At 42.1% G+C, this 12,315-nt stretch overlaps 1 protein-coding gene across 3 annotated transcripts in view; it reads left to right on the forward strand.

The window, feature by feature from the left end:
- Positions 1–26: 26 nt before the first annotated feature.
- The window catches only part of ITSN1 (intersectin 1), a 93,026-nt gene continuing 80,737 nt past the window's right edge, over positions 27–12,315 (forward strand). The window contains exon 1 of one of the 3 annotated variants that reach the window (XM_081004414.1): positions 27–321. The gene's annotated coding sequence lies outside the window, so the exon portion shown is untranslated. The remainder of the gene's footprint in view (positions 322–12,315) is intronic. The other 2 variants (XM_081004412.1, XM_081004415.1) reach the window with 2 other exon arrangements.

The following is a 12,315-nucleotide window of genomic DNA, read 5'->3' on the forward strand; positions in this document are numbered from 1 at the left end:
CTCTCTTCGGGTTGCGCAGTCAGGCGGCGGGTGTGCGAGAGAGGGAGAGCCGGGCAGGTCGCTCCTCTCTCTTTCCCTCTCTCCGCCCACACGCGCCTCCCCCACCCCACTCCGCCCGAGACAGCGGCGGTGACTCTGAGGCGGCGGCGGCGGCGGCGGTTAGAGCAAGAGCAGACGCGGGCGGGGATGGTGCGTCTCGGGGAGGCGGTGGCCTTTGCCGCTGCCACCGCTGCCGCGCCGGCTGCTGCTGCTGCTCCTCCTGCCGCCCCTCCGTCCTTGCTGTGGGGGTGAAGAGGACACCCGAGACCCGACAGAGATGAGGTAGCGGCGTGAGGCGGCGGCGGCGGAGGGGACCCGCGGGCCAAGGGGCTCGGCAACGGGCAGGGCGAGCCCGGGGGGTCACCCTGGTGAGGGGCGCGCAGGCGCGCTGGGGAGAGCGAGGCGGGGAGGGACCCCTCCACCAGCCCCAGCGCACGCGCGCGGCCCTCTCGCCCTTCTTCGGGGGCCCCGCATTCGCCCCCGCCGACTGCCCTGCTGTTATTCCCAATGTTATTCCTGGTTGGCGGCCCGCTTTCCCTCCCCGGTATGATTTTTGTCCGCGTTCTTCTCTCCCTCAGTCCGCCCCATTGCCCGGCCCACCCACCCCCTCCATGGCCCGGCGCCCCTCTCTCCTTCCATTCGCCTCCCGCGCGAGAGGAGGACGTTCCGTGGCCATTGACCCCGAGTGTGTGCCGGGAGCTCTTCGCCGGCGGCCGTGATTCCTTTAAAAAAAATCTCCTAATGCTGGTCTTCTGGCGCCGATAGCGGCGCCTTTGATTTCGTCTCCTTCTCCCGATCTTTTTGACTCTTATTTCTTAGAGGTGGGGAATATATATATAGCAAGCAGAAGGGAATAGTGTGCGGGGTGATGAGCGGGCCCTACTTGTAGGGGGTGGGGAAGAGAGAGCTTATTTATGCCCGGCTCGGGCAAACGAGATTGCCTTGCCTGCAAAAGCAGCCGACGTCTTTGTCGTGCCTGTTTTAACAAACACGCTCTCGCTCGTGTCTGTTTTAACAAACTCGCCGGTAGACTATCGGTGCGAAGAGATGCAACGAGAATCCGAGGTGGAGCATGCAGAAGTAACTTATACAGTAGTGTCCCTGGCTGAGATTGCTGCGCGCGGGCAGCCATGGTTTCCAAAGAGGAATCTCCGTCAGTGACATTCTCCGACTAAAAAAAAGTGGCTGGATTTTTGCATGAGGTTTGGCCTTGCACTTTCTAGCCCATGCACCTTTTTTTTTGGCCTTCACAGCCCTGTAATGAAGGAAACATGTTCTCCACTTCAAAGATTGGCATTTAGCCTTGGAAGAAGCAAGGTCTTTATCACGTCACTTCTATTTGCTCTGAGTCGAACAGCAACATTTATTTGATTACATTTGTACCTATAGGAAATTCCCTCATAGGAAATTGACTACTGAGAACAAACTGCTTACCAATAATACTATATTAAATAATTTCTTCTTGTAGGCATTCCCAGCTGGAGTAAGTGTTCAGTAATGAAACAGCCATGAAAATGTGACATACTAGTGACTTCTTGCTCATAGCCATCCTTCACAAACAGTAAATGTTTTTTGGCTGCTTGTTAAAGACAAATATATATCCAGTTCAGTTTATTATGCTTGAAGGTAAGACCAAGGAAATAGTTAAATTCTTAGATCTCTTATGAAACTGTGAGCTCCTTTGGCAGGATTTAAGATGTCAGTATGATGCTGAAGTCCAAAGAGATAATTAGTTAGATATTTATACTCTAATCAAAGATCTGGGATTTATAGAGCATCCCAAATTAAATACAGTGGTACCTCTAGTTACAAACTTAATTTGTTCCGGAGGTCCGTTCTTAACCTGAAACTGTTCTTAACTAGAGGTGTGCTTTCGCTAATGGGGCCTTTTGCTGCTGTTGCGCCGCCAGCACACAATTTCCGTTCTCATCCTGGGGCAAAGTTCTCAACTCGAGGTAACTCTTCCAGGTTAGCGGAGTTTGTAACCCGAGGTGTTTGTAACTTGAGGTACCACTGTACTTATAAACAATAGTGTGTTGCAAAATGTTAAAAGCTATATCAGAGTGAATAGCAGAATCACAGTATGGTCTAGTCTAGAGGCTGGTTGTTGAGAGGTACTACCTAGCTTCCCAATTGACACATCCCAGCAATGATAAAAGAGAAATATGTACAGAACTTGCTGGGAGTTTGCTTAATGTGATAGCAAATTAACATCCCTCCCACACATCTCAAAGTAGCCCTCCAGGAAAACTATTTTTAATAAGGGCTCTTATTAGTTGGTTTGACCCTTATATTCTTAGTATATACTGTGTAGAAAATATTGAGGGGAAAATAGGTATTGGAAAGTTAAATATAATAGCAATGGATTCTGAAAAACAAGGCAAACAAGAAGGCATGTTCGTTGGTTAAGAAATGACTGTGGTAGCTTAGTGATGGGGAAAAGGAGAGAAAATGGCAGAAAAATTAAATTCTCCATTTTCTATCTTAGATACTGATGGCATGAAAAATATTTTTGAACTAAATATGTGGAAATAGTAAAACATAGACCAAGCATTAGGAAAGCTTATTTGCAAGAATGGTACAGGATACTTGGCAAGATTTCAGAATTTATTTAGCTGCTCTACAGCTGAAGCTTGGGTGGCTTACAGGAAGTTAAAGCAAATATAAAATTATATTAAAATAGCTGTAACATACAGTAGAGTAAGATTCATTCATACCATAAAATATATTTAAAAGATCTAAAAGGCCCAAACAGATTATATAGCATCAAAAATAATGCAGGAATAGCGACTGGTCAAGTTCTCCAGAGAGGGAATTAAGAGGCAGAGTGCCTTGATTGAGGGGACACTAAATTTGGTCACCATCTACCTTCTAATGACTAGGACCAGTAACCTAATGCCAAGCCAGATCAACTGTAGCAGGAGGAGATTCTTTAGATTCTCTGTTCCCAAGTTGTTTAGTACTTCAAAGGTTAAAACCAACACTTGACATTGTCCCATGAAAAGACTGAGAGCTGGTGTCTGGCTGTCTGATAATTGGAAGTTCCATGCATCTAATTCAGTTAGGAAACCTGTTCCTGTATTTTGCATAAATTATAGTTCCCAAGTGGTTCTCAAAAGCAGCTCCTTGAACAATACATTGAAGTACTTTAAATAAGCTGTCAACAGAGCATGGATAGCAGCATTTTTTCATTGAATATTTTTCATAAAACAGGTTACCGTATTTTTCGTCCCATAGGGCACACCTAGTTTTTTGGGGGGGGGAATAAAGGAAATTCCCCCCTTTATTTCCCCCCAAAACCAGGTCGGGGAATCCAAACCAGGTCGGGGAACAGCGGGATGGCGGCACTCCGCCTCCCTGCTGTCCCCGCCCCAAGCTTGTGGGGCTGCCTGATATCTGCACGAAGCCCGGGGTGCGCTGTGCAGCGCGCCCCAGGCTTCGGGATGCAGGCTGCTATCTGCAAGCCTTGGGAGCCCGATGGGAACTCCCGTGGAGCTCCCAAGGCTTGCGGAGAGCTTCCTGAAGCCTGGAGAGCGAGAGGGGTCGTGCACACTGACCCCTCTCACTCTCCAGGCTTCAGCGAAAGCCTGCATTCGCCCCATAGGGCGCACACACATTTCCCCTTCATTTTTGGAGGGGGAAAAGTGCGTCCTATAGGGCGAAAAATACAGTAATATACAGTATTGGTATAGAAAGGAATACAGTGGTACCTCGGGTTACAGATGCTTCAGGTTACAGATTCCGCTAACCCAGAAAAAGTACCTCGGGTTAAGAGCTTTGCTGGTGACGGCGCGGCGGCAGCGGGAGGCCCCATTAGCTAAAGTGGTACCTCAGGTTAAGAACAGTTTCAGGTTAAGAATGGACCTCCAGAACGAATTAAGTTCTTAACCCGAGGTACCACTATAACTGAGATTCATACATGATTACTCTAAAGTAATGTATTGGAACTTGCAACACAATCCACACAGCCTTTTCTGTGGCTACCTTGCCCCCTCTTTGATGGCCTCCTCTTACATTATGTGAATACTTAACTTCTTAGGAAGTTATTTGAACTCTAGCAGCTTTGATGAACTCTGGTTTTTTTCCTATTTGACTCTTCGGAGTGTATTTAGTCTGTTTGAGAGTTTTTATTAAAAATGTATCAAATGAGGAAATTGAATTACATTCAAAAAATATGTTTGTAGCTGCTAGTTTAGATCTAGATGAGGTCAGTTGCCGTTAGAGCTCACTGAAATGGTGAGAAAAGTTAGTCGTGGGCATGAATTAAATGACAGTCTGGATTCAACTGTCTGCTTTTAATTGAGATGTGTGTTTGTGTGCAACTTCTTTGACTTGTTTTTGACTGCTTATATCTTTTTACTGTTTTTTATTTGGTTTGAACATTTTGGAAAATGTGATAGAACTTATTTTAACTTACTTACATTTCTATGCATGTTTATTTGAAACTAAGTATTCAGTAAAGACAAGGATTGTGATCCTAGTCTCTAGGATTTATGTTTAGATTTGTAGACTGAATTACTGCTGGAGGTGTCTAAATCTTGTGAGTTTGCATGTATAATGTATGTGCATAGTAGCATACACTGACATATACGTTACTGAAAGCCTATTTCTCCTCAGTTCCTGAAACTTAAGGAATAATAAATGAGAATGCATGCTTGTTATTTCTGTGGTTTATAGCTAAGTATTACTTTTTAAATAAATCCCAACTTCCAGATCTGGTACTACAAAGATGGTGTGATTAAAATACTGGAAGAAACATTACAGTACAGTCATACTTCGGGTTGAAGTAGTTTCGGGTTGAGCATTTTCGGGTTGCGCTCCGTGGCGACCCGGAAGTAACGGAACGCATTACTTCCGGGTTTCACTGCATGCGCAGACGCTCAAAATGACGTCATGCGCATGTGCGGAAGCAGCGAATTGCGACCCGCGCAGACACGGGTTGCGTTTGCTTCAGGATGTGAACTGGGCCCCAGAACGGATCCCGTTTGCATCCAGAGGTACCACTGTATCTCAACACTTCTGTGTAACTAAAAGTGGGCCTGTAGTTTCGTCTAGATATAAGGGAAAGCTGCCAGTGGCATGTGGAGGAAATGCTTATTTCTAGCAAGGCAGGCAAAAAGATGGAAATGGTCTAACTTAAAGGCCTCTTTAATTCAAACCATAGAACCATTGGCATTTAGGCTCAAGCAGCTCACAGACCGTTCGAGCTTGTATGATTAGTACTTGTATGCTCTCACTTTGGCAGTTTTACAGCAGTCATGTTTTCACACAGATGAGCTGTTTGAGAACAATTTCACCAGTGTATTAAGCCCAGAATCTTTGCTTCAGAGTTAACAAAGTGTTGCTTAAAACTGCAGTAAAAGGAATTGATTGTTTTAGAGTCTCTCTTTAGTTGTACTCTAGTTGGATATTAGCTTTTTCCAGGTTTACTTGATAAATCTTCAAATGTCTGTTTTTTGAAAGCTTTTTAAGAAGTAATAATTTACTCAGAGCTATGTTTCATAGGAATCAATAGGGGATACCTGTAAGTAAATAGATAAAGCTCAGGGTTGGGATGCCAGTAAATAGATCTAGAAAACAGCTAATAATTGAGACTGTGGTCCAGGCCAGATGTGATACAACAAGCTACATCAAGCGAGCCACAGGGTTTGTTGTTAAGCCAAGGTTTGTTCTTGGCTTTCCAATCATAGCTTTTTGAACAGAATATACTCTGATCCCTGGTTTTGATATATTGCTAAGCCAGATATATATTGCTTAGCTAGAAGGGAGTGGGCACAATCTCTGCATTTGTGGTGGACCATTAACTATGGTTTAGCATAATGTATAAACTTTGACATTGTGTTTTAAGTGTTATATTTGAATACTCTCTATAACAACATGATCTATAACATAACATCATAATCTATAACATAATTTTATTGGTATAGTGCACAAAATTCACAATATGATGGTACTTTAAACCAAATAGTGCTTATATGATGTCCTAAACTCAATATTGGTAGACATGCAACATACCAAACATTTCTAACTTTGCTTATTAGCATTTAGCTACACATTTCTGTTTTTCCAGTAAAATTCTCTAAGCATACCTTGATTGTCTGCATATATATGAGGCTAATTATGAAATATTTATTAGATGTATATGGCTTCCACTTCTATATTATAGTACAAATATCTGTCTGACCTTTATCTGAGGATAAGTTCTTAAGACCTTGTTCTTAAGACAGCTTTCTAAAGGTGAATTGTGAGTCTGAGATGAATCTGGCAAGGTTCCTAAGACGTCATTAGACTTGTAACTGACCATTCCCATATACAAATTTTATGTCTGCAGCAGCTTCTGGTTAAGAATGTTAACCTTTTGCAATGCAACTGAATGGCAAAGGCTAATTATGAAAAGCTTAAAATAACTTAAAGCCTTCATGCTCAATTAGAAGTAGTAGTGACTACTGCTTGAATAGTAAAGTACCTTGGTATGTAGCTTCTGATCCTTGTTCTTTCTTTGACTTTGATTTTGATAAAGTGAAAATAAATGAAGATTCTAGCTTCAAAATGGGAATGACAGCTATTATATTAGACTATCATAATTGCTATTACGCTGTTGATTTGCTCCTGTGAGTGGGAGCATCCCTGAGCATAGCATAACATTTTTTAATTTCAGATTTCTTTTAGACTTGGGTTGGATTCTAATTTTATTTTCCATGGATGAAAAGATTCCTTCGTCTATGTATGGCTTTTGAATCCAGTGGAGGGATCCTGCTGATGGAAGTGGAGACTATTTTTGCTAATCCCTGTTTCCCCTACACAGACCCCCTTCCACACACATCGTGTGGGTGGCCAGAGTATACTGGCTTTCAGCTCTGCAGTCCGTAAGCAACCTTTACTTATCCTTCTCCACTAAATGCTTCTCTTGACATAAAAGCCAGCATCCTTGCACACCTTTTTGAATGTATCATTAATGTAAAAAATACGAAGAGCACATGTAAAATGTTTCAACATAAAAAATTCATAGTGCCCTATAAAGGCATCCATTTTGAGCAGATGCAAGTGTTATGTGAATATTGTATTTGATCTGGAAAAGACATTGAATGACCATTACGCACAGGGGTTCCATTCCCGGCCACTACGTCCATCAGCGGAGTGCATATAAGCGTGCCCTGTTCTGCCCCCATTCTACCCATTTAGTGACATTTTGGGTTACTTCCAGGTTTGACTGAGTCATTCAGACACACATTAATTAGTTGTTGACTATATGGCATATGTTGGCAGAAGGAAAAGCCTTGCATTGGGCAGACATAAATAAAAAGAAAATTCTCAAGAAAATTCCACTTACCATTCATCCTATATCTGAGGATAAGTTCTGCACTGTGGATTAGTGGCTTCCATGTCTAGGAATTGGGTATGAGAGTTGTTCTAGGCAGGATTATGCTCCCTCTGAAAGATCAGGTATTTAGTTTGAGGGGCGTACTCTTGGATTCCACCTATTGCTGGAAGCACAAGTTTCCAAATCCAGCTGGTTCTCCAACTAAGGCTCTTCCTAGAAGGGGGTAGCTTGACCACTTTGCTTCATGCTATAGTAATTTTCTATATGGACTACTGCAGTTCATTCTACATGAGGCTGCCCTTGAAGATTGTTCAGAAGCTGCAGCTAGTACAATATGCAGCTGTGGGGATCTTATCGGGTCTCTTACCTAGAGACCACATTGCATCAGCCTAGAAGCATTTGCAGTGGCTGCCAATTAGCTGTCAAGTCCAATTCAAGGTTTTAGTTTTGACATATAGAACCCTATATGGCTTTATCTGAGAGACTGTCACCCAATATTAACTGACCCAGGACTTGAGATCTGCTCTTTCAGCTTTGTCAGTAGTGCCATCAGCAAGGGCTCTTAAGGAAGCAAGCCACCTCATCTGTAGCATTCCCCTCAGAAATTTGGCTGGCGCTAACTTCACTTGGTTTTAGGTACTAATTGAAAATGTGTTTTTGTGGGGGGTTTTTTGGTTAGGCTCCTGATGGATAAATACTTGGTCCACAGAATATAGTGACTATATGGTTTTAATGGGTTTTAAGAGCAGAATTTTTAGGGACGCGGGTGGCGCTGTGGGTAAAACCTCAGCGCCTAGGGCTTGCCGATCGCATGGTCGGCGGTTCGAATCCCTGCGGCAGGGTGAGCTCCCGTCTTTCGGTCCCAGCTCCTGCCCACCTAGCAGTTCGAAAGCACCCCTAAGTGCAAGTAGATAAATAGGTATCGCTTTCTAGCGGGAAGGTAAATGGCGTTTCCGTGTGCGGCACTGGTGCTGGCTCACCAGTGCAGCTTCGTCACGCTGGCCATGTGACCCAGAAGTGTCTCCGGACAGTGCTGGCCCCCGGCCTCTTAAGTGAGATGGGCGCACAACCCTAGAGTCGGACACGACTGGCCCGTACGGGCAGAGGTACCTTTACCTTTTTAAGAGCAGAATATAAATTATAAACATTAAATTTGAAGAGATTGCAAGGAGTATTGCATCTTATTCGAGGCTGTATTGCTGCTGCTTTAAAAAAAATATTTTGTTACTTATGTAAAGGAGAACTGGTAATCATAATGAATATTTAAACTACTGTGATACTGTTGTTTGAAAATCTGTAGCTGTGTAATCAGATCAGTAGCTGTATAATAAATCAAACCAATGTCGTGGTAGTGCTGAATATTTAAACTATACATTGTTATACTGGCCAGTTTGTGTTAGCAACCTTGCGTTTAGATTTGTTTTATTTAAAATTGTACCCTGCTTTTTAAGGAACTTCCTCCACAGAGCAGTTATGATCTCATATATGTAATTCTACTTATTCTGACAATAAAACATTCAAAATTCAGTACAATTAACCAATATATCAGCAGAAAAATAGAATAGAAAACAATGCAAATAATAAAAAACAGCATTAAGACTAACAAGGATTAAAAACTGCAGACATCAACATATTTTCTGAGTGTATGGTTCAAGAGCTGAAGGTCATAAAGGAGGAAGAATTCAGCTGTCTGCTTTCTAAATGCTTTTCATATGCGTAAGGCTGAATAGATGCTGTGTAATCTGACTTTCAGCCTAGCATGTCAACAATCTTTAAAATGTAAAGCTTCTTTTAATTGTATTCAATTTCATGTTCCCTAAAATATAACTTATATGGGCAAACTAAATAAATGAATTCTTGATGGTAAATGTTCTGTATTTTGCTGTAGTTAAATAAAAGCACTTCCCAACCCTGCAAATGCATGTAATCTTAGTTGGGTTGTCTGAAGTTTAAAGGAGATCAGGTGACCATTCCTATACATCTATAACATCTGATATCTCTAATTAAAATATCCACAAAGAGGAGGCAAACAGCTTATGTCTCATTTACAAGATAAATCAGTTTAAGAAGGCAAGCATAATAGCTCGGCCAAGTCCATATTGTTGAAAATAGCACAAATAATTGCCTTTAGATAGATACTCCTAAGTGTACAGTATGGAAGAATTAGCAAGACACTTGCTCGGAATGAACTACAGTTTAATTGTAGTGTTCAGCTCCCTTTATTTCAGCAGACATGGGCTTTCTTGGTAGTAAATACCCCATATAGACCATGTAATTAATACCCTATGTAGATAGCTAATGCATTTTTTCACATTTATATTTTAAAAATGCAGTGTCTGTATACGTAGGATATAAAATACATAGTTTATATAGAATATATATTATGAAGAAAGCTGGTAATATTAATTACGTTTGAATGATATTTCACAAATTACTAAAGATCACCACAGAATTTGATTATAAACTGGTTATAAAAGAACTATGTTCTGGCTGCTTTAATCGTTTTGGTGTCTGAATTTATTTCACATGTAAAACATAGAATTTGGGTTAATAATATTTGAAAGTAAAGTTGTGCTGGAAACCAATTTGGACCAGATGAAGTATATCTCTAGATAATGGTTTTCAGTAATTGAATTAAAGCTTCATTTATATGGCACTTTTGTGGCTTCTCAAGGTAGAATTAGACCTTATGAATGATGCAAAAACTTTAGCCTTGTTCTACATTTGCTCCTATAGTGTCTAGCTGTAAAGAGTGATAATGTGTGTGGTTTCCCTGCTCTGTTTTATTGATTGGAAGGATGGGGAATGTTGAAAGATTCAACATAGATAAAAGAAAATACTTCTTCATTCAGCATACACTTAACTTCGGAACTTGCTCCCACGCGAGGCCACCAACCTAGATGGCTTTAAAAGTTAAGACAAATTCATGGAGGAGAGGGCTGTTGCTGGATACTAGCCATGATGGCTATTCTCTGCCTCCACAGTTGGAGTCCATAATGCTTCTGTGTATCAGTTACCAGAAACCACAGGAGGGCAGGGTGCTCTTGTGCTCGGATCCTGCTTAGTAGTTGGCTACTAAGAGAACAGGATGGTGGACTAGGTAGGCCTTTGACCTGATCCAGTAGGCTGTTCTTATATTTTGCCTTAACCACAATATGTAGCTAATGTTTGCTCCTGGCTCCTTAAAGCTTGGTTCTGTTCTCCATATTCTGAACATTTAGATTTGATGAGCTTTGCTTTGCATGCACATGTAGTGTTTCACATCTGGGCAGGAGCTACTTTTGCTGGAAGGCTTGTACAGTGGTACCTCGGGTTACATACGCCTCAGGTTACATACGCTTCAGGTTACAGACTCCGCTAACCCAGAAATATTACCTCAGGTTAAGAACTTTGCTTCAGGATGAGAACAGAAATTGTGCGCCGGCGGCGCGGCAGCAACAGGAGGCCCCATTAGCTAAAGTGGTCTTCAGGTTAAGAACCTCCAGAACGAATTAAGTACTTAACCCGAGGTACCACTGTACTGTAATGTTTCTTCCAGTATTTTAATCACACCATTTTTGAAGTACCATATCTGGAAGTTGGTACCACTGTACACCTCTCTTCTGGCATGGCCAGGAGAGAAAGGGTGTATTACTTTTGAGGTGTGTTTGGTTTGAGGTATAAATAAGGGCTCATTTGCATGTTTCATTGTATTGGAGTTTCTGAACCGTCTTCAGAGGCAGCCCCACAGGGTTGCAGTAATCTGACCTAGAGATTACCAGAGCATATACAACAGGAGTTAGGCTGTTCCTGTCTTCCAAAGAGGGGCACAACAATACTTTGTATTGCTTACTGTAGGAATGGCAGAGCTAGTGCTTTCCCTGTGCTGTTCTGCCATCTGGATCTTGTGTGTCGGTTTATAATTGATCCACAGTTCAGCTGACCCATCGTTTTAAGCTGCTGAAGACTCATGCTTAGTTGTTAGAAGCACATGTGATGGCTCTGTGCCTGAAACAGCTTAGAAGCTATTGGTTTGCTGAAGAATTGTGTTTCATTAAGCAGACTTCCCTTTGGATTTATGCAAGGGTAATTAAACTAATGAACTACTTGATTGTGCTGTTAATTTGCAAATCAAGGCTTTGCTTGAAAAATTGCTATAGAATCTAAAAACAAATTATTGTTTTAAAATTAAACGTTGCTAAATGTTTTATTCTCAAGTTAAATGCAAGAAGTGCACAGTTGCATTCACACACAACTTTCTGAAAAGTAAACATTTTGGCTTCTTGAATTAGAGCCTTGCCGTACGTATGAGACCTGTGCAGTTGTACTGTAAAGGTAAAGGGACCCCTGGCCGTTAAGTCCATTCGGGGGTTGCGGCGCTCATCTTGCTTCACTGGCCAAGGGAGCTGGCGTTTGTCCGCAGACAGCTTCCAGGTCATGTGGCCAGCATGACCAAGCCACTTCTGGCGAACTAGAGCAGCGCACAGAAACGCCGTTTACCTTCCCGCCACAGTGGAACCTATTTATCTACTTGCACTTTGGCGTGCTTTCAAACTGTTAGGTTGGCAGGAGCAGGGACCAAGCAACGGGAGGTCACCCCATCGCGGGGATTCGAACCGCTGACCTTCTGATCGGCAAGCCCTAGGCTCTGTGGTTTAGACCACAACGCCACCTGTGTCCCATTATCAAGTGAATTTACTTCTAATATTCCTAATAAAATGCAGAAAGTTCATCTTCAGCACCAAGATGGTATCTTATGTGGATAAAAGTATTTATTTAACATTTTATATATTTAAGGTGCTTATATATCACTTAATCATTAACATTTCTAAGCAATGTACATAAAATTATATCCCAATTCCTTACAAAGAATAAGAACAGGGAAAATTCATCTCAGTCCTGAGCACTTCCTTTAAACATCTAGTGAAATAACAAAGTCTTTGCATGTGCCAGCAGTTCAGCAAAGAGGATGTCTG

Source organism: Podarcis pityusensis (genome assembly GCF_964106645.2).
Source record: "Podarcis pityusensis genome assembly, chromosome: 4".
Classification (NCBI taxonomy): domain Eukaryota; kingdom Metazoa; phylum Chordata; class Lepidosauria; order Squamata; family Lacertidae; genus Podarcis; species Podarcis pityusensis.